The following is a 24,027-nucleotide window of genomic DNA, read 5'->3' as shown; positions in this document are numbered from 1 at the left end:
GGGTGGGGATTAAAGTCGACTGCACTGCTGGAGGTCCCTAGGGGACGCACAGATTGGAGTTGCAGCCCACTTGATGCACTCATCCCTGCGAAGTGGTCAATTAGTCGCACCTCCAAATTCAACCCATGGTATAACGATGATCTTGCCATTTTGTGTAAAACCTGGAAAAGGTTGGAAAGGTTATGGAGATGGGAGTATGACCCTTTGCACAAGAAGTGTTATCAAGCAGCAATGAAAAGCTACAACAGGGCCATTCACACTGTGCATGCAGCCTATTTCCCTGGGGATATTAGGAGCAGTGGTAACCCGTCCAAAACTATCTTTTCCATACTGAAAATTTAAAACACCCTGGGGTCCTGGTAGTGCCTCCTATTTCCTCCAACGATCAGTGTGAGGCTCTTGCCACATTTTTTGTTGAAAAAGTGGAGAACATTTACCTGCATTTTAATCACACCGTTATGAGTTCCAACCCTGCGCCGGGTCCGCCCCCACTCATACACTGGATGCATTTCCGCTGGCCTCCTTGGAGGAGCTACGGCTAGTTTGCTCCAAGATCAAATCCAGCTCCCCTTTCGATCCCCTCAAACCTGACCAGTTCATGAGATTGCTACCTTCACTCTTTTCACCTCTTCGACAGATTAATAAATCTTAGTCTTGTGGGACTGTTCCTAACACTTGGAAGCATGCCAGGGTGGTCCCTCTGCTCAAGAAACCTACCCTGGACGCTGCCAAATTGGAAAACTATTAACCGATCTCTCTTCTGTGGATCGCTAAGATCACTGAGACTCAAGTCAATTCCATTCTTCCACCGCAAGATCACCGACATACACAACAGCTTTGGCGCACTGACCACGCACCCAACCACCGAACCAGCGCCCTCCACCACCACCCTCTGCACCTGGACCTCGGTCAGCACCAAAGACACCACTCGCACGATGAACACCATCCACTCCGGCTCCCCAACCGACCCCTGTCCACACCACATCTTCAACAAAGCCGACTCCATCATCGCACCCCAACTCCGGGACATCATCAACAGCTCCTTCGCTTCTGCCACCTTCCCGGAGAGCTGGAAAATTGCCGAGCTGAGCGCCCTCCTGAAGAAACCCACCGCGGACCCCACGAACCTCAAGAACTTCCGCCCGATCTCACTCCTCCCTTTTCCTGCCAAAGTCATCGAGAAGACCATCAACAGACAACTCTCTACCTTCCTCGAGACCAACGGATCACTCGACCCCTCACAGTCCGGTTTCCGAGCAAACCACAGCACCAATACCGCCCTCATCGCAGCCACCGACGACATCAGGTCCCTGCTCGACAACGGGGAAACTGCTGCCCTCATCCTCCTAGCCCTCTCAGCAGCCTTCGACGCCGTATGCCACCGCACCCTGATACAGCGCCTCAGCATCACCGGAATCCAAGGAGCGGCACTGGAGTGGATCATCTTGTTCCTCGACGGAAGAACCCAGAGAGTCTGCCTCCCCCCGTTCCGTTCTGCGGCCACCGAAGTCATTGCGGCGTTCCGCAAGAATCCTCACTCAACCCCACCCTCTTCAACGTCTACATGAGCCCCCTCACAGCCATCGCACGCCAACACAACCTCAACATCACCTCCTACGCCGACGACACCCAGCTGATCCTCTCCCTCACCAGCGACCCCACCACTGCCAAAGCCAACCTCCAGGAAGGAATGAAAGACGTCGCAGAATGGATGAAGATCAGCCGTCTGAAACTGAACTCAGACAAGACGGAAGTCCTCATCCTCGGACCATCTCCCTCCGCCTGGGACGACTCCTGGTGGTCCCCTGCCCTGGGCACCGCACCCATACCAACGGACCATGCACGCAACCTGAGCTTCATCCTGGACTCCTCCCTCACAATGACCAAGCAAGTGAACGCCGTCTCGTCATACTGCTTCAACACCCTGCGCATGCTCCGAAAGATCTTCCGGTGGATCCCCATCGAAACCAGGAAGACGGTCACCCAGGCCCTCGTCACCACCCGTTTGGACTACGGGAACACCCTCTACTCTGGAACCACAGCCAAACTCCGGAAGAGACTCCAGCGCATTCAGAACGCCTCAGCACGACTCATTCTGGACATCCCTCGCCGCAGCCACATCTTGGCCCACCTGAAGGACCTGCACTGGCTCCCCGTCGACAAGAGGATCACGTTCAGACTCCTCACCCACGCACACAAGGTGCTGCACAACAAGGGCCCGAAGTACCTCAACAGCCGCCTCGCATTCTACACACCCACCCGCCAGCTCCGATCCGCCAGCCTCGCCCTCGCCTCCGTCCCACGAGTCCGGAAATCGACCATCGGAGGAAGATCCTTCTCTTACCTGGCAGCCAAGACATGGAACTCCCTCCCCACTCACCTACGGCTGACCCTGGACCATCTCTCCTTCAGGAAACAACTCAAGACCTGGCTGTTCGAGCAGTAGCGACCCCCCCCCCCACTCCCCTCAGCGCCTTGAGACCCTTACGGGTGAGTAGCGCGCTATACAAATTTTGCTGATTGATTGATTGATTCAACTGCCTGGACATCTCTCAGAACGGCTTCCGCTCAGGTCGCAGTACGGAGTCTGCTCTCCTGGCTGTCATCGAGCATCATATGCTCACTCTAGATGAGGGACATACGTCTGTTCTGATTCTTTTAGACCTCAGCAAGGGGTCCATCAAGGCTCCGCGTTGAGCCCCTCACTTTTCAATCTTTATGTCCAACCTCTGGTGATCGTGGCGAGGAGCAAAGGGCTCACCATTGTATCATATGCTGATGATACACAGCTGGTGGTGGCTCTCTCGGACAACAACCGGAGTGCAGCATCGAAGTTTCAGGAAGATCTCACGGCTGTCGCCGAGTGGATGACTAACAACTGTCTCCAAATAAATTCCAGCAAGTCAGAGGTCTTGCAGGTGGGAAACCATCAAGAGCTGTAGGGGGACTGCTGGTGGCCGGCCATATTGGGCTATGAACCTACTCCTAAGCAGGTGGTGAAAGATCTTGGCGTCTGGGTCGACTCTGACCTCAGCTTTCAGTTTCAAACCAAGAAAGTTGCAGAGACCTGCTTTGGCATACTTTGGGGGCTCAAACTGTTGCTTGGGCTTTTTGACCCATCCGTTAGGCAAATGATCATCCAGGCCTCCATGTTATCTAGACTGGATTATGCCAATGCACTGTACTTAGGGGTTAACAAGACCGAAACCCTGAGATTACAGCGAGTTCAAAATGCGGCGGCTAGAACTCTGCTGGGTCTCCCCAGAACCTGCCCCACCTCTAGGGCAATCCGTCGGCTGCACTGGCTTCCTGTTGTCAGCCGAGTGGAATTTAAGGTCCTCCGCACTGCTTTCAAAATCCTGAAATTTTCCTCTTCCTTTCCAACTTAGCTCAACTGGACAACATCTGGCGACTGTGCCTCGTATGAGGAGGGTACGGTCAGGCGGGCGCTCTTTCCGTTTCTTGGCTGCCATTTTCCATTGTGCTTGTGCCATGGAGAACTACATTGTCTTCCGCAGAGCTATTAAAACTCTCCCCACAGCCTAGTGCCTTCTTCTGATCTCCAGCCTCTATGTTCTGCTTCAGCGCTGGGACGCATCTTTGCTGAGGCAGCTGTGCGTTATACAAAACATGTTAACATTACATAACATTGCGTTAGCATAATTAGTGCCCTGGGGCGGTGGTGGTCCCCCGGGCAGTGTGGGGGGGCAGGAGCCCCCCATTCTTCTTTAATTGTTTTGCAGCCACGGGGAGATGGCGGTTCCCAAGGCTTGGGGGGCCCATGAGGCTCCCGTCCTTAATTTCATTGTGCCCTGGGGAGGTGGTGGTCCTCGGGGAAGTGTGTGGGGGGAGGAGCCCCCTCCTACACTTGTTTATTTTAATTGAAGCCCCAGGGAGGGCCCGCGAGGGCCCACGCATGTAATTTAAGTTATGCCCTGGGAGGTGGCGGTCCCCGAGACAGCGTGGAGGAAAGGAGCCCCCCCATGGTTTTTTTTCATGAAAAGGCCCGTCGAGGCGGTGGGCCCCCGTATGATTTTGCATTGCCCCTGGAACTGGCCCACCCGGGGGCTTCTAGAAAATGAAGCGCGGGATCCCACACCAACATTTTTTTTAAAAAATGCTTTTTGGGCCCCTGGGGGGTGCCTGTGGGACGCCCTGAACTCCCCTAAGGGGTCTGGGTGTTTCTACCCTGCCCCCTTTACCTAATTGTTTACCTTTTTTCTTGTGACTGTTCTACCGAGTCACAAGATGGCTGCCAACACTTCATGGTTTAAAGTGTTGGCAACTAATCAGAAGTCAGTTTGTGCTCTGGAGGGTTCGTGGATCCACTGCGGTCATGATATATATAATTACTTTTATTTTTGAATTTCTCAGGAACTACTGAACTAATTTACACCATTTAAAGCAAAGAATGCACTCTGGACAAAGAGCTACCTCCAGGTTCAGCAGTTCTGGCTGTAGCCGCAACCAAAGTTTCCAGTGAAAATTAACATGGAGAAAACACCTTTTGGGACCCCCTTTTTTTCTCCGCCCCCACTTGAAGAATCACCCAAAAACTTACAAGACAGGACCTGACCGGAGCGCCCCATTAGTTTTGAAAATTTGACAGGAATCCTTGGACTAATTATTCTTTACCTATAATGCTGGTCACATTGCTTTGTTTTAACTGCCTAATAATAGCTGCTCATTCTTTCCATGCAAGATTACGTTTGTTTCATTGAATGTGTAGAAAACTTCTTATAACTTTCCTATGTTTACCAAGGGCATGCATGAATAAACAACGAAAGAGGTAAGATCTGTTTCCACAATTCCCTTCGGGATCAAAATGTTATGGCCAAGGGTGCAAAAATCACCTGTCACCCCAGAAGGATTCGGGTGAGGCACTGTAGTCTGTAGTAGCAAGACGTTATTAATTCCCAGCGGATCCCTTCTTTGGCATCGTGGACTGGTTGTAATAAAAACAATAAGGATCTAAACGCATGATCACTATTCTATATTAGAAGGATTCCATCTTATTAACTGGAATTAACAAATTGATCGGTGTCAAAAGCAGTAGCCCACTTACCTATCTTCATAAAATCTGTTACACGGTGTGCTTGGCAGCAGGCATATTAATCCACTGGGGTACTTTGTGAGTCAAAAATGTGATTCGACAAAACCCGCAACTATTCCAGAAAAGCATTAACCACCAGTTATGCTACCCCTGTTATAATTTCCTCAGTATTGCTGGGCACTTTAACCCCTTCCATGCTGGGCCGTTTCCGCCGCTGTGCGGTAAACAAAAGAACAGGGCGGGGCCGTGACGAACCCCAGCCGTCATCAGCACACGAGCGCCGCAGAGCGTGACGGCTGGGGTTCGTCACCAGCATGGAAGGGGTTAACATGCAGGCTCTTTGTGACCAAGCCAGTAAGCTAGAACAGATGTGTTGTCACATTTGTCCTTAGGGCCAATTTATTGGCAGCAAATTTAAAAAAAGTGTATAAGTTAACAGTCAGGACTCTGCTTTTCAAGCTCCAACCTCCTTTCCTCTGCTCTTGGTAACTCCCAATTTATGGGTACCCGGAGTATACTTTTTTCAGTTTTAGCACTGCCCAAAACCTCAACATTCACCCCTGCCTTCCATTCTGCGGCCTTTACCTGTCACTCTACTTCTCCTAGCCTTTCCCTGTATTAAGCAATTTTACAAATTGTCTTGAGGTCTGAAATACACATAAAGAGGGAAGTAAATTGTAATTTCATGAAGGCAGACCTTAGTCTCTATATACCTCCGTGGTGCAGTAAATACACTAATCTGACCATGTTACCAAGGGACAATCTCAGTTAAACATTTAATCAGGGAACTGTCTTCGCCAGCATGCCCCTTGCCACCAGGCATGAAGACTCTGTACAAATATTTGATTGTGTGCGTTCACAGACTGCTGTGACACTTAGATTTGTGGGATTTATTTCCTTTCACAGCTCATGCCCAGCTCGAACTGCTTTCTTTCCACTATAATTGTTAGAATCTTTAGGCAAGACCGTTATAATTTGGTAAATATTGTTCATAAAGAGGTGGTCTAATGAGAAAAAGCGGAATTTCTACTGCGCGAAAATAAGAACAGTAAAATCAGTCGGGGATCTGAGAAATAAGTGAAGAGCCTGAATCACTGGCAGGTAGTTGTTCAGACGAAAATATCTTGGGACTGTAGACAGGAATCCCAGGCACATGAACGGTCTTCGTGGAAGGGTGGAAGAGGTGTGGCGAAGCGCCCAGGCACCTGACTCCGGACCATGGGGTTTATGGTTCGATCCTCAGTGCCGGCAAGAGGTTAGCCCAGCACCATGTGGCTCTGAGCAATAGCTCGCTTAATCTTCCCGACGGCTCCCAGCGCTGGAACACCTCTCCGGAGGTAGCTGAGCGCTTTACAAATGTTGGTATTTCACAAATGCTGGTATTTCATTTAATTTATTTTCTTCAGAGACCTACCTTGATTTAACCCCTTCCGTGCTCCCGTCGGCCAACCCCAGTGCTGCCGACGGCCAACGTCCGACGCAGCCCCGCCCACCCTTTAGAACGCCCGCACCACGGCGGAAAAACCACCACGGTTAAGGCGTTAAAAGCAGGGAATGTCTTCTCTCTTAGAACTGACCTAGAATCAGGGGGCCTGGGCGTTCTAGCGGCCCCCAAGTGAACCCCCACGTTGCCAACAATAGCTTGGACGGGTGACCCATCTGATTAACTAGACCAATCATCGGCTATCTTTAAATCAGAACTGGAGGACTTAATACTTGTTTTTAATAATCCAAGAGAAACCAAATGATGTATCATTTGAATCCTAGAAATATATGTTGCCGTCTCTTAAGAGTTAACATGATTCCATCTCCCATGTCTGCTAGGGAGTGGAGAAGGTCATCCTGGCAGTATTTATCGGTTTTTGTTTCTGGTTTGAGTTGGTCAGGGTTTGCTAGTCGTTTGGACTTTACACTGCTTTCTTTGGCAAATGCTTCCTTGCAAGGGCAAACATAGCAAACTTATTGTGAGTAATAGGGCAACGCTTGCCTTAGAAATGAAGAGGGTCATAAAATGCATACATGTTCCACTGATTGGTTTTCCTATAATAATCCATAGCTTTGTAAGATAAAAAAAATTTAATGATCGGTATTATGGGCTCCTGTTGAAAATTTGTATTGCCTGAATCAATAAAAAAAATCCTTAGTATATCAGTATGCTTGAATAAGTTTTAGGCAATACATTTTATATGAAATGTTTTTTTCTTTACCATTGTCTCTTTGTTGGGCAGGGGTTTGGTTTCTGTCTCTGCTGCACACTATCCAGTCAATGTGTTTTCGCTTCATAGCAGGAGAATTTAGGAACGCTCACCTTTTATCATCTGCTGCTGAGTCTAGGCAGGTAAAGGTTGTAAAAATAGAGAGGTCATTGGTAGACAGAGCTAACAGTTGCCCCTGAAGTAGTGATCTACAATTCAGGTTTACTTCTTTTGCTGAGTACACATGGCTCCGGCCTGGAGCTCAACCTATTGAATTATTGGCTATCAGGTGGTGGTGTTGGTCACATTTCATAACATTTGTGCAGTATTGTAAATGTTCACCGTTGGCTTGTGCACATCTGGATAATGTGCTAGTGTGAAGGAGAGGTGAACATTTTGGCAGAATGGCTCTTGTACGCAACTGTGCAACGATGGCCCTCTAATAATGGTGCAAGAGCCAGAGACACGGTCTCCTTTCTATCTATTTGGCCCCCGCCGCATAGGTATGTGATGAAACTGTAGAGTGATCCGTTCATTTTTCATACGATGCCTACATTCCCATTGACAGCCTTCAGTCATTAATACTGTTTGCCAAATTTCAGCTGGAACCTACTGTTGACAGTCTTTCTATCCTTGTATCAGACACTGAGCAGTCACAAAAGTTAACTGTACTTTCTCAGCACAAGCAGTAGTATATTAAGGATGCCATGGGCGCTGAGAGCTATGACCCCCTCACCCACCCCCACACACCTCCTACATTGATAGTAAAATAGCGCCATAGCCAGGGTGCAGTGGTCTTTTGAGACTCTTGGGCCCTGGTGCCAACACACTACCTGCACCTAGGGCTGTCACCTGGCAGGGTTTCTACTGGCATGACCAATATTTTAATGTCCCTTACAGTACAAAACTTAGGAAAATCATCTAAAGCTGGAATTTTAACAGCTTATCAGTACATCATAAACATTAAAAATAAGAAGAAAAAAACTCTTTAAAATGTGCTCTAGAGCTGCCTTAATTCAAGCAAACAAAGACAGAGCTGTCATGTTAATAGTGAATACAGATGATGTTATATTAGTTTCTATTTATATATCATGTCCAACCCTTTGCAGAATTTTTAAACGTGAACAAATAGCTGGTATGTTTTCAGTTGTAAAGGTGGCGGCCCTACCTGCACGATTGATGACCACCCACTGACCCGAAGCTCAGTAGAACACTGGACGACTGAGCGCTCCATTGAAGACAATGGGCGGCTCGTGGCCAGCAAAGGCCATGCTGGTTTTAAATACACTGTTCCTCGTCATAGGCCCCTATGCCTGTGGCTTCTGGCCTGTCAGGCCCTTCAACAACTGGTATTCCCGGAGCAGCGGCTGTGACGTGTTTGCAGACTCCCACGAATCTGACGCGATTAATGTTTGAGTGACTCACAGGTTGAGGCAGCAAGAAGCGCAGCCGTTGAAGGTAGATATCTTATTTAAACTTCCCATCAGTCGTCATTTGTTCTTCGTCATGGCAACGAAGTGAACATTTTCGACAGCTACTAGGGCTTCATTGAAACAATGACGTCTGGCGCGTGCATGGCCGGTGGGGGAGGAGGGAGCACAATGTAAATTGCGTAATGGCTTCAACAAGCAGTGGATTAGAGAAGCGCTGCCGGGCTGCACGCACCTGGCTCGTCGCTGCAAACGATGTAGGACCTTCAAAGCTGATGGCGTTCAAAACACACCGGTGCACTTTCGGAGCAGAATTTGTTCAATCCGAAAAGCGTGAGTCTCGGACGGTGAAAGAAAAGCACTCAGTTCGACCTTCATGCCATCAGCTGACTTGTTAATGAATGTAAGAGGGCTAGAAATGTGGTCGTTGTGTCAGCTAAGCTTCAACGTGCTCAGTGTATGATACAGCCATTTTATCTGCGTTTTCACACTTTTTTTTTTTACAAACCTGTGAAAATAAATTGTGTTAACACTGATAAAATAGGTAAGCTTCATATATGTTAATTTATTTACTCTCCGTCTGAATTACACGTTTGTTATACAGTAAACTAAATGCAGATAAGTACTACGGTGGCTTCCAGTATGTTGGTTGACTCAAATTCCAGGCAGCGTGATAGACTGTTTTTCCCAACAATGTGATCTCATATTTATTTATCAGATGCAGTCTCTTAAACCACACCAATGGCCTCATTTCATGACGGGCGATAAAGGAACTGGCAGGCGTTACTTCTAGCGGTATTAACCTCCGTTTCTGATATAAGAGGCTCAACGGAAAAAACATATTTGAAGGTTTAAATAATTAAATGGAGTCTGAGGATTTGAGTGACATATATATAGAACTGAAACGCTGCTTATTGGACGGGAAAAAAATGTAGCTAATCTCAGAGAGCATTGTTTTTAAAATCATGCTGTGCTCGTTTCTCTGTAACGTGATTGAACTTCAATAACTTCCATTACTCTCCTACATTCAGGTTCGTAGTTTCTTTTACTCAGGGCTACTGTACTCTGCTATTTCTAGCCGTGGCTTATTCCGCATAGTTATGTATTTGCAGTATAATTAATCAGCTGCAGATTTTATCCCAAAAATGTAGTTTCTACCTCAAACTGATCAAACGTTTTTCAAACTGGAGCAGGTTGTGTTGCTGCGGAGGGGAATGCATCTTCACAATCGTTGACTGGTCATCTTTCTGTCGTTTAGTGCTGCATTTAGGTGTCAGGCTGGAACTAATGAGGTGAAAGAACTCTTCACCCAGATAGTGTTCACATGTGTAAAATGACAACATAATAAGGTAATGCTATCACAAAATCTGTTGCATTGTTCCACATAAATTGGCTTTTCTTACCACACACTTTAGTAAACTGTTGTGCCCTTGCACACATGTAGACACAAGTAGCCATGAAGAATTAGAAGAGTTCTTTATTGGTTCCAGGTAATAAGTACATCAGTCCATTTCAGCTCTATTTCCAGCTCTTAAACTATCCCTGTTACCATCCATGTACCATTCCCACCAGGAGCAGTCTCCCTGCTGCTCAGCCCATCTCCAACTGTCACCACTCATCCACAGAGACACCCAGGCACTCCATTCATCACAGACACACCAACATTCCATTGCCATCTCTCACTCTGGCTGAAAAGCAGGAGACAGCTAGGCTGAGGCACAGTGGAGCTGTGCTTATGACGAGCGAGCCACTCCTCCACGTGGCGAATTCCACACCTGTGCGGACGTTCTACAGGAGTGGGTGGAGTCATGACGAGCCCAGCTCGGCATGAGCACAGCTGCACTGTGCCTTATGACGAGCTGGGCTCGTCATGAGCAAAGCTGCGTCGCGCGCGGCCCCCCTTCCCCCCGCACAGGAGGGGAATTACCCCCGCGGTTAAGGGGTTAAATAACACAGTGAGGATAGAACATAAACTATGTCACAAAATTTGGTCCTCCCCGCCACATAATTCCGTGGCCCTTCCTTTACCGATTTAAAGTACTTTGTTTGTGTTCTCCAGCACACGGAGTGAAAGCGTCAAATGCTGAATACAAGGAAGTGGGTAGTTGCCAAGCGAGCCCTTCCCACCATGCACGCACCTATCTCATTCACTTGACTTTAGCTACCTATGCTTTTGGGCACCTAGCTTTCCTAGAAAAGAACCAGTTTCTGTTCATCCTTAAATTAATTTCCAGCAGGGATCTTTTTATTTTCTGCGGTTCAGTAGGTGAAAGCCACCGCTTAGAACTCTGCCTTTTTATAACTCACTTGGACGGTCACGGAATGAATACTTTCTGTGCTGCGGTAAGTTGTGCTGCCGTACACTTCATTGTACTAGTTGTTATTGTGCCTGGCACTTCGACCGTTTAATTTATTTGCTTGGAAACATTGTGCAATTATTGCACAGAAGCCAAAAGGCCACCGTCAATCTGTTCAGACAGTTGCCATGCAACTGGGCCAGCTTTTTTTCCGAAGCACTGTGCATTGCGCCCGTCTCGACTGATTGTAACTAACTCCCGCTTGCTTTGTGACTGATTTGTGTTTCAAAACTGTGCTGTGCCATGAAAGTTTCTGCGTGCTGTTTAACTTGTTATAAAATATTCCGTCCAAAAACACTTTCATTATTGTGCATTTTCACTCTGAGGAGTTGTCGAGTTCTTTCGAAATGAAAAGTAACAATCATAATAAATCGAACTTGGTTTTTTGCATAGCTTTTTAACTTTGGGGCATGAAATAGCAAATTTTACTATTACCCACCTCATCATATCCGCCTTGTCGGCTTCAGGATAAGAATGGTGGACTTGGTACTACTAGCAGTAGGACGTCTTTGAATATTATTGTACACATGGCAGCAAAGAACAGTGCCAGTGTATTCCCATTATATACAAGCAGTTAAACAGCATTGCCACTGTGGTTGTATATCGTCCTGATCTTAACAACCCTCTGACAAGTTTCTGTAGGGGCCAGGTTTTGACGAACCTCCTTTTTCTTAATTTTCTGGTCAGCTCACCAGCTAAGCAGTTAAAAGGCTTCCGTTTACAAATGGAAAAGTCCTGCTCATTGCTGTCATGAAAAAAACAACAAGGTGTTGCAGGAAATGCTTGAATGAATCTCAGCCACTGTCGATCTCTTGGGACGCGTTCTAGACCATCATTTTTCTCCCACAGTGCCATTTTAGATAGAGACTCGCCTGATGCAAATCCGTCTTGGCCGTGCTCCAATGGGAACAGTCCAGCCTGAATAGACAGTTGGGGTAGCAGCGGCTGGCACAGGTGAACGCGATGCGGCTGGGAGGTGGGGGGTAGGGTGACCAACTGGCATTAATGCAAATTCAGAATGGTGACTGTAAAAATTCAGGATGAAGGGTCAAAATTTAGTACAGGAGGTTAAAATTCTGGACAAAACTTCAGGACAAAAGGTACGTTTTAGAGACACATCAGAGGAGGTTGCACAATAGTATAATTAAGGCCATCCATATCTAAACATATTCAACCAATTGAAAACCTATCCATCAGGTATCCTTCAATCCATCATTTCACTCATCCATCCCTCCATCCACCCCTTCACTCATCCATCCATTAGCCATCCATCCACCCTTCCACCCTATCCATTGGTACACCCATCTACTATTCCACCCATTCTGCAATACTCTCATCCATCCAGCCTTTTAGCCTTTCACTCATCCAGCCATCCTTTCACTTACTCATCCATCCACCCAGTCACTCATCCTTCCACCCATTTACCCTTACAGTCATCCATCCATCCTCCCTTTCTCTCTCTATCGACACTTTCACTTTGCCATCCTTCCTTTAACCCACTCATCTACTCATCCATTTATGACTTCATCCATTGACCCTATTTCTCATCCATCCACCCTTTCACCCCTTTACTCCTTCATTCATCTATCCATCCTTTTGTCCAGCTATCCTCCCTTTCACTAACTCATCCATCCTTACATCTACCCTTTCACCCATCCATCCACCCTTTCACTTATCCATTCATCAATCCATCCATCATTTCACTTATCCATCCACCCTTTCACTCACCCATCATCCACCCTTTCACTCACCCATCATCCATCCTTTCACCCATCCATCCTTTCACCTATCCACCCTTTCACCTATCCACCCACCCTTTTACCCATCTATCCACCCTTTTACCCATCCATCTACCCATCCACCCATCTTTTTATCTTTTCTCTTGTCCATACTTCCATTCATTTATCCCTTCTCTCATTATCCATCCATTCACCCTTTCATTCATCTATTCACCCTTTAACTAATTTATCCAGCCTTCCACCCATTCTTTCACTTACTCACTCCCCCACCTTTTCCTATTAATTATGCGCTGATCATTTGTCTGCAGAGTTGCAGACAGAAGAAGCCATTCAAGAATTTCACCCTTAGTGTAGATCATACAGCAAGGGGTGGAGTGGGATAGGGTTCACTATGCCCTTGCACATAGGCAATCTGAGTCATGCATGATGCACAGTGCCAGGCCATTAGGTGACTGTGACATGGTGATTGTTTCCAGGGCTTTAAGTGGGATGAAAAAACTGGGGGGGTCTTTCCAAGGGGGGTGTCAGATGTAATGTAGATTTTCCTAGTTGTTATGACGGAAAGTCTTATTTTTATTAAAGACACGGAGGCGAGTATTATGCTCTTCTTATCTTGCATTTATTCAATAGCAGCCAACATAAGTGAAAAACTACAGTTCCCAGGGGCCCAGTGAAGTGTCCATCATCAAGGAGCGAGGCAGACAACAGGTAGGTATGATGAAGATGATTTATTACAGGACAAGAGATAAGGTTAACCAGAGCCCACGCCAACCGCTGCAGAGGAATCACTGGAATGCCTGGGCACAGGATTCCACATTCCAATGCATGCGGCGAGGTGAGAGCAGCAGGGAGAGCGAGGAGGCACGAGGATACAACACATCCTCCTTTCTAAAAAAGAAAGAATTAAACTTAACAGAATGTACATATAGGCAGAGTAATAAATGCAGACATATAACATTGAGATCTATCTGAAAAGGAAAAGGTTATTTACCAACAAAGTAATCTTTATGCCACACAGGAGGTTTCCTCGGACGGGAGGAAATTGGATGAGATGAGTGGAGGGGAGTGGACCCAACAGAAGGTGGAGAAACAGGAGAATGACTTGTATTGAAACCAGTAGAAAAGGTCCTAGTGTGGTTGGGAGCAAAAGAACTGCTAAGAGAAAAAGGAACTTTGACAACCTTAGAAAGGCTCCACACATTGCCATCTGACAACTCCACAACCTGCTTACCCACTCTAACAACTAACATTGGGTCAGAAAAACGTGAAACACCAGATTTAAGAAAACCAGACTTTCTCACACGTACCCAATCACCAACCTTACAGGGATTGCTGGAAAAGGAAGGCACTAAAGGGGAACGACGACTAGCATACTTGCCCTTGACAAGATCATGCATCCAGGGTTGGCTCAAATTACACACACCTTTCCTCCCCCGCATTATTTCAAAAGGAGAAGGTTCACCACAGGCCTTAGGTGTATTCCGATAGCTCCACAAAAGCTTTCTAACAGCCTCGTAACAATTCTCACCATTGCACACAGCTAGTTGTAGACCTTCTTTGAGCACCCTGATCCACCTTTCAACCATGCCATTGCCTTGCGGGTAATAAACAGAGGAACGTTTGTGTCGAATACCATGATTGCTACAGAAAAGTTTCATCTCGGAAGAGGTAAACTGAGGGCCATTATCAGAGAGCAAGGAAGAGGGAAAACCTTCCTTTTCAAAAATCGAATTTAGAAAATCGATAACCACCCTAGAAGATACAACAGAAGCGAACTGGACTTCTGGCCAACTAGAGAACTGGTCTATCAGGACAATGGCGTATACAGGACCCTGACCAAAAGACATAGGACCAGCAATGTCAACAGAAACGCATTCCCATGGTTTTGACGGTCTAGAGATGGGATCGTGGAGGTACTTAACAGGCTTTTGAGATTTGTCACTCACACAACATTCAACACACGATCGTACCTTTCTCTCGATAAGTCTGTCGACTCCAGGCCACCAAAATTCACTCCTAATCCTTTTTTTCATATTGGACATGCCTGGATGACCCTCATGAGCCATGTCCAAAACAGTGTTTCTTAAGTTATCAGGAACTACTAACAGTAAACCTCTCAAGAGGGTTTCCCCTTGGACTGAGAGTTCAGGAGCCACATGAGAGTAAGGCAAAACATTAGGAGGTAGACTATTTTTTGGAGGCCAACCATTTTTGACAAAAGATATGACATCTAAATAAACTTGGTCATCAGCACAAGCAGAATTCCAAAAATCTTCACTAATGCATCCATTGGATATCTCACAAATAGATACAACTTTGTCAGGGTCATCATCAGGTGCAACAAAATTATCATCATCGATGGGAAGTCTTGAAAGAAAATCAGCTAGGACATTCTTAGCACCGGGAATGTACTCAAGAGAAAAATGAAAATCTTGAAGTTTATACTGCCACCTAGCAATTCTAGAAGTGGCTATACCGCAGCCTTTGGTTGTGAAAAGGTCTACAAGGGGCCGATGGTCTGAGCGTACTACAAAGTCAGTGCCATATACATATCTACGAAAGTATTCAATGCCCCACCAACAGGCTAATGTCTCCTTCTCAAGAGTGGAATATTTCGTCTCAGCACCCCGTAAAGGCCTTGATGCAAAAGCAATGGTAACAAGACCTCTGTGTTGCTTTTGCATCAGAACAGCGCCAATGCCAACATTGCTGGCGTCAGTAACAATAAAGGATTTACAATTTGTGTCGAAAGGTGCTAAAGCAGGAGCAGAAATGATACATTTTTTGATAAAATTGAATTGACATTTACAGTTATCGTCCCAAACAAATTCCTGATGGTTCTTCATCAGGTTGCGAAGGTGAGATGTTTTATCAGAGAAAGATGGAATGAATTTGGCATAATACTCGGCCAAACCGAGGAAAGACCTCAGTTGATCTTTGTTGGCAGGTTCAGGTGCATTTTCAATTGCTTTGACCAGACTGACTTTGGGAGAAATGCCTTGTCTGCTAATGGAATGACCGAGATAATCTACAGAATTTTTTCCAAATTTGCACTTTTCTTTGGTGAGAGTGAGACCGTTGTCCTGAAGGATGGAAAGGACTTTAAACAAAACTTCTGAATGTTCACGTTCATCCTTACCAAAAACAAGGATGTCGTCCTGAAAATATAATACATTGGGTACATTCTTAAACATGTTGTGCATTACACGCTGAAACACTGAGGATGCGGACACTAACCCAAAAGGCATTCTTTTATAACGGTATGCACCCTCAGTGGTAATAAATGAAGTCAAATGTCTACTGTCATCATGCAGAGCAATCTGGTGATATGCGTTAGATAAATCCAAAGTGGTGAAAATGGATGCATCCTTCAGTTTAGCAAACATTTCACCAATATTGGGTAAAGGATGCCTATCCACCCACACGCTTGAATTTAAATCGCGCATATCAACACATAAACGAATTTTACCGTTAGGCTTGTGGGCAACAACTACTGGCGAAAGCCATTCGGAGGATTCAATTTCCTCAATTACATCTAAGTCACACAATCTTTGAAGCTCAACTTTTACAGATTCACGTAAGGCTAAAGGTATGTTGCGTACCTTATGTACTTTTGGAACGGCATTGTGCTTGAGAATAATTTTATGTTTGAAATTTTTGAGTAAACCCAAAGTAGGGGAAAAAACTTGGGGAAAGATGGTTTCCCATTTGTTGTCTGGAACCACATCAACAGAATTGATGAAGTCAGAATACCCTAAAACTTGATCGGGGTGATTGGGATCAAGTTTTATCATCAATTCTCTTTGCTGTGGCCAACCAAGTAAACACGACCCATCTTTGGCAACATAAACCTTAGCTTGAATCGATTTGCCCTTGAACGATAAAGTGGATGGAAAATATCCAAAAACATCAATAGGTTTTTTCCCATAACCCCTTAATTTTATGTCAGAGGGAAATAATGAAACAACATCAGGAAATTCATTTAGTAACACATCATCGCCTATTAAAGTATATTTTGCTCCAGAGTCGGCCATGACTTTTATCGACTTGGATCCAATTTGAAGCATACAGAAGGGTGAGTCTTTCTTTTCCCCACCAACTTCGTAGACAGTACAGATGTCGTCGTATTCATCGTCATCAATGTCCACAGGTTGGACTTCAGAGAACCTGGGGCGTCTGGGGTCAGAACTAGAATATCTTGACTTGTTGCGATTTTTACACATCCTAGAGAAATGGCCTCTGGACTTACAATAGTTGCAAAACTGTCCAATAGCGGGACATCTCTTATCCGTAGCCACATGGCCGGGAAAACCACATTTGAAACAGATAACATCTTTTCTGAAGTTTTGATGAGATGTAGAAGTGAACATAGGTTTGTTGGAAGCAAAAGAAGTTGGATTCTTTTTAACGTTTTGGACAACTGATATACTTTGATTTTCTAAAGGAAGATCTTTTGGTTTCTTTTCAGATAGTTCTTTTATTCCAAGCTTCATATCCTCAAATCGGTGAGCGATGTCAATCGCTTTTGAAAGAGATAGATCCTTCGCGTCAAGTAATTTTTCTTGAAGTTTCACATCAGAGACGTTGTGCACGAGCTGGTCCCTTAGCATTTGATCTTGAAATTGTTGGTAGTTGCACTTGGCTGCAAGGATCCTTAAATCTTTGATAAAGGAATCAACTGGTTCCACTGGGAGTTGTTTTCTGCTAAGGAACTTGTGACGTGCCACGACTTCATTAACTTTCTTTATGAATTGTTTGTCGAGTTGCATTATTGCATTTTCGTAAACATCGGCCTCTTCTTCTTCTTCATCGTCTACAGTGATAGGAGGGAGATGAGAGAGTATTTGTCTCCCTTCTGCGCCAAGAGAATGTTTAAGAATTGCGAATTTGCGTTTGTCTGTGAAATTCTCGCCTCCTATAGCTTCCAGATAGGCCTCAAATCCTTCACGCCATTGTTTCCACTCCAATGGTGGTTCACCGGGGCTTGCCAAGAATGGTGGAGGAGCATTGAAGCTCTCCATTGAGAAGTAAAGAATATGACAAGAAAAAGTAGAGAAAATTCCAATAGCGTGTGAAAAAAAAAAAAAAAAAAAAAAATTATTTCACTTGGATATTATGATGTCATAAATGTGATGAACCTTTTCCTGAAGAGTAAATGGGTAAAGACTTTTTGTTGTCACAATGGCAGCTAGAGCGATTTCCTAGAAGAAACCCTTTGTGATGTCACAATAGCAGCATGTGGAGCGCTGACGCTGTCCGGTTGCCAATGCCAACAGTTTGGAATGCTGACAACGGGGTGCGCGTGTACTTGCTCGCGCTGAACAATGAAGGCGCGTGGTGAAGAGAACGCGTCAATTTGTGCAGTCAAAATTAAACGAAAGTCATTAAAATTGAAAATAGTCTCACCGCTTGGGTTGAAGAAAGCGGGATTTTCACCAAATGAGCGTTGCAGCGGAAATGAAGACTCGGAAGGGGTGGACGAAGAGATTAAACACCTTCAAACAGCAACGGTAATCGTGGTCCGGGAAAACCGGGGCTGCGGGCTCTGGGGTCGCGTAGGTTCGTTCACCTCAAGTCGCCAGTGAAGTGTCCATCATCAAGGAGCGAGGCAGACAACAGGTAGGTATGATGAAGATGATTTATTACAGGACAAGAGATAAGGTTAACCAGAGCCCACGCCAACCGCTGCAGAGGAATCACTGGAATGCCTGGGCACAGGATTCCACATTCCAATGCATGCGGCGAGGTGAGAGCAGCAGGGAGAGCGAGGAGGCACGAGGATACAACACCCAGGTAAACAGACTGGCCAATGGGAACAAAGAAAAAACGAGACATGCTAACCAAACATGACATAACAGGGTATATAACGTCACATCTGACTGCGGAGCTTCCTCTTTTCGCAGACGAGCAGATCAGATAAACCAGAGAACATTGGAATAAGCGCCAAAACAATGGAACGAGCCAAAGTCCAGAAACAAACTTCTTGAGCTACAGGTATCTAGGAGAAACGAGCCGCAGGAACCACAGCAGACTCCTTCGAGCAAGAAGGAGAGGTGATCTGACGGGCTGAAGACCATAGACGACGGTGAGCAGGATCATCACGAAGATGCAGGCGGCAGGGCCAGATTTGCTGAAAGGAGGGAGAACACAAATTAGTAGTGAATAGGTGGGATAATATTCGCCTCCGTGTCTCTAATAAAATTAAGACTCCGTCATAACAACTAGGAAAATCTACATTTTATAGCAAGTCCGGAGGCTCCTATTATGCTTGTTCAAAGCATATCAACCACCATAGAAGCCACAGTATTAATTGGTTTGCAATAAAACATACGAAATACATTATCATTAGTCCAGTCTGCTGATCTCGGAAGTTATTTGCTCATTCACTTTTAACACTGGCCTACACATAACTTGGGATGAAAGGGAAAATAAGGGTAAAACACAGAATTCAAGTTAGTTTTGGTTTTTCTATGAATCTGGAACACAACACCTGTGGGAGAAAACTGTCGAGAAGAAACATCCAATGCTTTGACATCAGAAATACGTTTAATGGAAGCTAGGCATAGAAGCATAGTAAGCTTAGCAGATAAAAATTTTTAAAAATAATTCTTGTTATTAACAGTAGGAATCAAAATCACAAGGCAGAATACGTGTCAGAATCACTGCTTATCTTAAACAAGGTTTCCAGACAATTACAGATACACAATGTGGTGATTAATGGTGATTTGTGACATGTCTACAACAGTTCATCTTGAGCTGGTACCGGCGGCGGGGTACAGAGACTTCCCCTATATTCATTCCAGCCCTCCCAGATGCGGGACCATTTCCTGGGACATCCCCTTGCTACATAGACATACTTCTCCCAAAACATGCAGCAGTCCATGTCTTTTTTTCCAGTCACTTACAGCTGGTGCACTCAATGCCCCCTACTTCTGGGCTATGTTGCGTTTAGCTATCATAAGCCCCAATGTAACCCAGGTTCTTCGTGTGTTTTTGAGGTCTGTCGGCTCCCATACATTCAGGAGACATCTCTTAGCCTCCAAGGGGAGTGTACAATCTAGCACTTCACTCAGAATCTCATGTATTTTCTTCCAGTATCTCTGGACATGTGGGCAGTCCCATAGTATATGGAGGAAAGTCCCTTAGCTTCCACACCCAGCATATAACATTTTTAATGAAAGTGCAGCATTGTCTGGCCAATCAGAAAACAACTTGAGAACTACCGAAACAACCCATAAAGAGGAATACTTAGCCAACAGAGGTTTAGAACAGCAAACTCCTTTCAGAAGGCGACAGATCAAAGGGTGAGCGCCTACTGGCTTTCCATTGATGGGAGAATGGTTACGGAAAATAGCAGACCTGTACACGTTCACTGTCCTGTAGGACTTACTTGCACTGGCTTTGGAAGCCAAGAAATTAATCACATAATTCAAAGGGGTTGAAAGGGGATCGATATGCCTTTCCAAACACCAGCTTGCCCATAAAGACCAAGCAGATTTGTAAGCTTTGGATGTCCCAGGGGCCTAGGGGCCCAGGCTTTGCTGATAAAGAGAGAAGCCTCTTGTGAAATGAGGATGTCAGGAGGGGAAGGCTGGAAACTTTCCACGCCGACAGGACTAGGGAATTGTTCAGAATGAGATTGTGTCATAATATCTGAGGACTCTAGAGCAGGTCCTCGTGTGCCGGTAGAAGAACTGGAAAATCTACTGTCATTTCCAACAGAGAGGGAAACCAAATCTGAGATTGCCAGAAGTGGGCTACTAGAACCAGGGAAGGCGACTGGTGACAAACCTGGGCAATAACTCTGCTGATCATGAGGAAAGGAGGAAACGCATAATTGAGATGGAGAGACCAATCCTGAAGGAAAGCGTCCATGGCTAGTGCTGAAGGATCTGGACGCCAGCTGAATAATCGGGGCAACTGGGAGTTGAGACGGGAAACAAAAAGGTCTATATAAAAAGAAACCCATTTTTGAGAAAGAGATAGGAAAACGGATGGAAGAAGCTTCCAGTTGCTGGAGTCTCGAAGATACAGAGAGTGCCAATCCGCTACAGAATTGAGAAAGCTGATTGGACAGACAGTATTTCCAAAGGCTCTTTGCCAGCTCCACCAAAGGTTTGGACATGGTACCGCTGAGATGGTTGATAGAGCGGACCGCAGAAACATTGTCCATGCGAAGAAGAATGGAACAGCGGGCCCTGTTTTTTGAAAGGCTTTGGATTGCAAAGGAGCCTGCAAGAATCTCTAAACAATTGATGTGCAATCTCGACTCCTCACGAGACCATGTATCGCCAGTCGATATTGGATCACAGTGAGTTCCCCAACCCGACAGGCTGTCATTCTAACACAAGATCTGGGGCCGTAGCGAAGATAGTTCGCCCGTTCCACGCATCTAAATGGTTGATCCACCATTGAAGTTCGTTGCGTGATTCCAGGTCCAAAGTGATAAGGTCGCCATAGGCCAAGCCTTGACGCAGATGTCTGATTTTTAGGTGTTGAAGAGCCCGATAGTGCAGGGGACCCAGAAAGATGGCCTGAATTGACAAAGAGAGTAGACCAACTATTCTCGTAAGAGACCTCAGAGATATGAGAGAGGTCTGAAGGACGCCAGAAATCTCCGTTTTGATCATGGAGTCCTTCGACTGAGGAAGACGAAGGGAGGCTGCTATGGAATCTATGAGAAAACCCAAAAACTCCATGGTCTGAGACTGAATCCGCATCGATTTGTCGATATTGATGAGGAACCCCAGACCTAGGAGCAGAGACTTGGTGGTACCCAGTTCGTACAGTAGGAATTGTTTGTCTGCATTCATGATCAGAATGTTGTCCAAATAAATTATCATTCTGATTCCCAGGGATTGTAGGAAAGCTACCACTGGTTTTAATAGTTTGGTAAAGCACCAGGGTGCTGAGGAAAGGCCGAAAGGGAGAGAGGTGAAGCGGTAAGTCACGCCCGACTACTGGAATTGTAAGAACTTTGAATGGGAAGGATGAATGGGAACGGTGAGATAAGCGTCCTGTAAGTCTAATGGAACCATCCAGTGGTGTGGATGTAGGGTATCTCTTAAGTGGAGAATAGTCTCCATCTTGAAGTGGCGGTACACCACAAACCAATTGAACCATTTCAGATTGATCACTGGACGTAGCTTTTTGTTCTTTTTCTGGACAAGGAAGATGGAGCTTAGGAAACCTGTAGGATCGAAGGGAGCTATTTGAATGGCCTGTTTCTGGAGAAGGGACTGGATCTTGGACGAGATTAGAAGAGCCATCTCGTTGGAAAAAACCAGAGGAGGGGGGAGCATAGTCTGGGAAGGCTGAGAATAGAGTTCTATGAGATAGCCTTGAACTGTGTTTAGAACACAAGGATTTGTAGTGATAGTTTGCCATTTTGACAGAAACAGTTTTAAAGCCCCTCCCCCACAGGAGGAGGGGAAGAAAGACATACCTTGTTGACTGTTGGTGTTGTTATGATAGTTCTTTTGTCCTCGACCTCGGAAACCTCTACCCCGCTGCAGGTAGAATTGAGGCTTGTAGTTTTGGGAGAAATTGTTGAAGGACCCCCTGGAGCCTTGGTTGTTATAGGGATGGCCAGAAGTGCGACTCCTGCCTCTGCCGGCCCGTCCAAAAACCCAGGGAGAAAAGACCTTCTTGACGGACTGCTGTGCTTTGTTCAAAGAAGCAAAAGTGGATACAAATCTGCTGAGATCCCTGACTAGATTTTTTCAGAAGAGGGCACCATTAGCTTTACTGCCTGGATCCTGGGGAGCTAGGTTGGCCAGCTTTGGATCCAGCTTGATGAGAAGGCCCTTACGGCGTTCGTGGGTAATAGCGGCATTGGCATCCCAAGTAAACAAAAAGCTTTTGGACCCACATGGAGACGTCTTCAGCGGACAAGTCAGAGCCATCTAGATGAGCCGACTCGGCCAAGTCAAAGGTGCGTGCCAAAGGTCCCACAACATCAAGCAATTTATCATGGCAGGTGGACCAGGCCTTGTCGACTCCCTTGCGAGGATCTTTGCCGAATTTGGTAAAGAAGGTCAGTAGGGGCTGGTCGATGGCAGGGACTAAGCTAAACTTGTCCGGCAAAGAGGGCTTGGGAGACTCCGATTTCAACCTGGTCCTGACTGAGGTCTCTAAAGGCAGCCGAAGCCTAGCTGAGATGTACTCTCACACATGCGCAGTTGGTAACCATTCTGTTGAATTAGGATGCCATATGGAAGATGGGTCAAACGTAGGCAACCCTTCTGAGTCAAAGACTTGTGCAAAAGTGAAGTAATCTGACTTGGAGTTTTTATAAGGGGGGAGGGGAGGTCAGATGCATCAAAAAGGTCATCTGCGTCATTCATGTTGTCATCCGTGTCCAAGATGGTGAAAATAACCAATTTCTTTGGTAACTCTGCATGCTTCACTTTTTGCTTAGATTTGCCCTCAGTACCTAAAAACCCCTCCTTTGAAGGAGGCCTGTGAGGCACTAGGTCCTCAGTCACGCGCGAGGAGGTCTCGCTGTTCAACAGAGACGCAGCTTTGGAAGCATGTAAGGAAGCAGAGGAAACCACCTTTCTTTTTCTGCTTTCCCCGCAGACTGGGCCAAAACCTTGGACAGGAGAATTAACATAGAATTCTCCATACCTTTGGACATGCGTTTCATAGAAACTTCCACTGCATTCTCCACAGAGGAATGAATGAATTTATTTAGATCGTGTTTAAAGGCTTCACCTTCATCTGTTATGATTTAGTCCTCGGGATCGGTTTGTTGATTGGTAAGCCCACCTCTAAATCGAGCCAATGCCTGAATAGCCGTAATGGCACAGAGCGTTGACAGGATTAAGTGAGGGGATAATAAAACAGATCAGGGAAGGAAAGGAAGGGGACAGCAGGGAGGGAGATCTGAAAGACATAAACAGAACATATACATAAGACTAGATTCCTATCTTTTAAACATCACAATGCTCCGGAAAGTACTATAAAGGGCTATACCTGTAAAAGAAGAATAAAGCCTTGTAGATGTGTAGAGGCAACGTAGGGGTTGATACGGTGTAACTAAAGTAATGTACAAAATACAAGAACACATGTGATCTATTTGGGAAAGAAGATCCAGCGTTCATATACAAAACCAGCTATACATGACATATGAACACACCTAACAATTGACTCCACTAAACCTCACAGGGGAAGAGTGTAGCCCACACCTCCAGAACCCCTGTTAATAGAAGAGTCAAATACACAGTTAACACCTACAGCAAAGTTAAGCAA

The 24,027-nt window shown here is 45.8% G+C and overlaps 1 protein-coding gene across 1 annotated transcript in view; it reads left to right on the top strand.

Moving 5' to 3' along the window:
• RPH3AL (rabphilin 3A like (without C2 domains)) overlaps positions 1-24,027 on the top strand; it is a 1,157,680-nt gene that overhangs the window by 146,341 nt on the left and 987,312 nt on the right. The gene's annotated exons all lie outside the window — the stretch shown is intronic.

The sequence above is a fragment of the Lissotriton vulgaris genome, chromosome 2_1 (genome assembly GCF_964263255.1).
Source record: "Lissotriton vulgaris chromosome 2_1, aLisVul1.2, whole genome shotgun sequence".
Taxonomy (NCBI): Eukaryota; Metazoa; Chordata; class Amphibia; order Caudata; family Salamandridae; genus Lissotriton; species Lissotriton vulgaris.
The sequence above is the reverse complement of the archived record's forward strand: the minus strand, read 5'-3'. Positions and strand labels throughout refer to the sequence as shown.